This window comes from Malurus melanocephalus, unplaced genomic scaffold, assembly GCF_030028575.1.
Source record: "Malurus melanocephalus ecotype Western Australia unplaced genomic scaffold, MMel_1.1 scaffold_70, whole genome shotgun sequence".
In the NCBI taxonomy this organism is placed as follows: domain Eukaryota; kingdom Metazoa; phylum Chordata; class Aves; order Passeriformes; family Maluridae; genus Malurus; species Malurus melanocephalus.
In genome coordinates, this window is record NW_026623302.1 from 337929 (window position 1) to 342223 (window position 4295).

Sequence of the window (4295 nt, forward strand, 5' to 3'; positions counted from 1 at the left end):
AATAATCCACGTTAGGGGACACCAGGCAGGGTGCTCAGAGGAAGCAATAGGAAATCGACTGGTTGATGAAGAGGCTCAGAGAGCTGCACTATTGCCAGAAATCCCTAAGACCCTCCCTTTGCTCCCAGTAGCCCCACCAGTGCTGGAAAAATTGTCTTTTCCACCAGAGGAGCTTGAGATAATGAAAAAGAATGGAGCAGAGGAAAGAGGGAATAATTTGTTCACAAGGGATAGTAAGCAGTGGATACCAAAAGCTCTAGCCTTATAAATACTAAAACAACTTAATGCAGGGAGTCATTAGGGTTCTCGAGGACTGGCAGAAGCCTTCCTCAAAATGTATGTTGCTGTGGGTCTTTTTACTCCAGCAAAGCGAGCTACTGATGGTTTTTTGATTTGTTCTAAAGCCAATAACAGGGTTACAAAGAAAATTGCCARGGAAGGGATACTTTGGGCTGTGCTTTCCTTCCAAAGATGTCAGGTAGATTGTACTGAAACTCCCYGAGTGGCAAGGTTTAAATATCTTCTGGTAATAGTACAGCTAACAGGGTGACCAGAAGCATTTCCAACTGCTTCAGCAACTACAGGATTGCTTAYTAAGGTATTTTGGAACAAATAATTCCAAGATATGGAATTGTGAAAGCAATAGACTCAGGTAGGGGAACTCACTTTACGGGAAAATTCTTTAAGGGGTCATGACAGCTTTAAGCATACAATGAAACCTCCACACCCCCTGCAACCCCCAGAGTTTGGCCTGGGTAGAAGGAATTAATGGAGAAATAAAGAAACACCTTTTGAAGCTGATGATAGAAACGAAGAAGCCATGGGTACAGCTTTTGCCACTGGCTTTGGCAAGAATAAGGGCCAAACCCAGGGGAGATATTCAATTATCTCCCTTTGAACTGATGTATGGTATTCCTTACCCTTGTAATTCTCAGTCTAGTGGGGGTGAGGTGAGGAACAAGTGATGTATATTTAAAGCAGTATGTAGCCAGGACACTCTYTCCTGTGAAATCTCTTTGACAGAAAGCTCAGCTGGCACAGACCCTGCCTTTGGACTTYGCTGTTCACAACATCCAACCAGGAGATTGGGTCCTAGTTAAGGAGTGGAAAAAAGCATCACTGGTGGCAAAGTGGCGTGGACCTTTCCAAGTGTTACTGACCACAGAAACAGTGGTCAAGACAGCTGAACACAGGTGGACCCATCACACTCGGGTCAAGGTCTTTAAGACCCTGGAGATTTGGAAATCTCAGCTGGAGGAGAAGGATGGGAGGCCGTGACTGACACTCCGCAGGAATGGCCAGAGCAGCAGCCAGGGTGTCAACATCAGAGGAAGCCCCATGTGCCCACCCATGTCTGCTGAAATAGTCTCTGTGGGCATCCCTCCTTTCAGGTCTCCAGGTGCTGGGGGGCTAACCCTGGCTACCATTGTTTTGCGTTAAGTGGTTTCTGTGCCTTCCCTCTCCACAMGAGGTGCAGAAGACAACATGAAAATTAGATTAGGTGATAAGATTACACCATTAGAATGTTTTTCTTAATAATCATACCCTTATATTGTCAGTTACGTTTGGGCCAGAAATGGGAAAAGAGTTATTCAATCCTAGAAGTAGTAGTCAATGGTAACTAAGGTTTGTAAAGACAATTACTGAGAAGATAAGAAGAGGAGGGATTGAAAGGAAGAATGAGAGTGGTGTGTCTTTAAAAACAAACTGTGGGATCTGCTGATAGATAAGGCCAGATACTGATAGGTGAAAGGAGCAATGGGAAGAACCATTGGAATGGAAACTCCATAGGAATTACACCAGTTGACACAGACTGTTACTCACCCAAGGCAGTGCTAAATCCCTGGAACCAGAACAGACAAAAGCAATGAAAAAGAGGGGGCGGGGGAATGCACATTAGATGGAGGTCTGTATTAGGTGATTTGGGAAGTCTGTACCTCTCAAGTACCTCAGCCAGTGGGGAAAGAGAGAGGGAAATGCGACCGGGAAATGAGGATAAAAAGGAGTCTGCATCCTCTAGCCATTTGAGAGACCCCATGAAAATATCCCATGGCTTCTCCCTTTGTTCGAGTAAAGTTACAGGACTCCTCCGTCTCCTTTTTGGACATAAACCTCTAGTGTTGGTGGATTAATCTTCCTAAGAACATGATTCTGTGATTGTGATACAATTATTACTGCACCCATTCCACTCAGGCATCTCCTGTGAGAAACGTGCGCGCTGCGGTAGAATGTGGAGCCTGTTCAGGAGCCCCGCCTCGCGCGGGTGGGGCGGGCCCGCGCAGCAGATCTAAAGCGGCGCTGGGGGCTCRGGGCCTTCCCGACGCTGCCAACTGGGTAAGTGCCGGGGCCGGGGCCGGGCCGGGCCGGGGTTGCGGCGGTGCTGCGGTGTGCGTCCATTTTTGCGCGGAGCAGGCGGCGCGGTGCGGTGCAGCGCGCTCCCGGCCCACTGCAGCCCCTGCATCCCCCCGCGGCCCGTCCCTGCCGGAGCGCCCCCCTGCCCCCGCCTGACCCCCAGCCCGGGCTGCCGGGGCCCTGCCGCAGCCCCTSCGCCCCTCCCAGGGTGCCGGCGGGGAGGGCCTTGTCGCTGCCGGAGCGTGGGGGCGCGGAAGTGGGCATCTGCCAGGGATGGAGGGGGCTGGGGGCTGGGGTCTCGGCAAACACGCAGCGTGCCTTTTCCCGAGATAATACTCTTATAATACTCTTTTTTTCTTTTTTTTTTTTTTTCCTTTTTTTTTCTTTTTTTGGCTTATCTTCTCTGTGCCGTGCGTGTAGCGACGCAGGGAACATGCTGTCTTGGAGGCGAAGGCCCAGGTGCCAAGGAGAAAGTGGGCCGTATCCCTGACGGCCTTTTCATGTGCAGGGTAGCTCCCAAGGGACTGCCGTGCTGTGCTCTTCTTCCTTAGTTAAACTGCAAAACAGACTGAAATTTACCGAGAATGCCGGTATCGCGCTTAGGGCTCACAGTGCTCGAGCCATCCCCGTTTCCCGGGAGTTGTTGGAGCCTGCTGCTCCCGAACCTGCTCCTGTGACCAGGACAGGGACTTATCTCCGTTTGGTTTGTCAGCGTTTTGCAGGCAGCTGTCCTGGCTAACAGATGGGTCTCATCTTTTTTGCACACGTGTGTGTGAATGTGTGTGTCAGATGGGGTGGAGCAAGGGGAACCCGCAAAAAATCTTTAAGAGGAAATCTATGTATAGCTAAGGCTGGACCGGAAGATTGGGATTACATGCATGGTTAGTTGTGTTGATAGGAACCTTAGTTTTGGAACAAGTTGGTGTTTTATAGGTKCTTTGTAGACTCGTAACAGAAAGGCAATTGCAGCTTTACAGAGACTGCAGATCTGGGCAGAAGAGCTGAGGTGATCCTGATGGCTCTTAGCCCAGTGGTTTTGCCACTTGCCTGTGGTCATTTGCAACTGTTACTTGGGCAACAACTTCATGGTGATATTCAGCACAAGCACTGAACTAGTGGATACCCTACCCTGCCTCCCTTTGCCCAGCTCTCTGGACTCTGCTAAGCCATGGGGGGATAAATGGTGAAGATGTGGTCGTGCATGGTGATGTAGGTGTCTTGTGGAACCTTCTGCAGTGGGACAGCAATGCCTCTTGAAGCTGAGGCACGCTGATGCTTGACTCTCTCTGCTGCCTGTGAGTTAGAGGCAAATAAAATGAAAACTTTAAAAGAACAGGAGGAAATTTACCTTTCTGGTCAGGTACTCTTTGGACTTCTTTTGCCTTCAGCATCCAGCTGACGTGTTTTTTGGACCAGTTTTCCATATAATGCAAAAGAGGAGGGACAGTGTAATGGCACAGTGCTGATCCTGGCACAAGGAAGGAGCAAGCTTGTGCATTATYACAACTCTTGAAAGTTATTTTGCATTCAAGTATTTTGAAAACCTTGCATTTTGAGCAATCTGATGGGCACAGACCTTGACAATGCTGCATCACATGCATGCTTTAGATGGTCATGTTGGCTTTGAAATAAAGCTTTTTCTTGAACAGGGGAACTAATGGGTGTTTAGTTCCTAATTTATGCCACTTTACTGATATTTGTAAAATTTTGAGCCTTGCTGCTTGTAGGGCTGTGCTTAACAGTGAGAGGATGTGTTCAGAAGGCATTTCTTGTTTTGAATGGGCTGTARCAGAAACCTGAGGCCTACTAAGCTTTCTAATTCAAGCAGTTCAGTTGTGAGCGTGGGAGAGACACCATATGCTTTTGACTCCTCGTGGAGTATATTCCTTCGGTATATTTTCTAGATGAAAGCAATTAGCTTAGAGAAGAGGAAGCTAGTAACT

At 48.5% G+C, this 4295-nt stretch overlaps 1 protein-coding gene across 1 annotated transcript in view; it reads left to right on the top strand.

The window, feature by feature from the left end:
- The first annotated feature begins 2251 nt into the window (after positions 1-2251).
- Positions 2252-4295, top strand: part of SLC7A1 (solute carrier family 7 member 1) — a 36154-nt gene continuing 34110 nt past the window's right edge. Inside the window, exon 1 of the mRNA XM_057366674.1 lies at positions 2252-2334. The gene's annotated coding sequence lies outside the window, so the exon portion shown is untranslated. The remainder of the gene's footprint in view (positions 2335-4295) is intronic.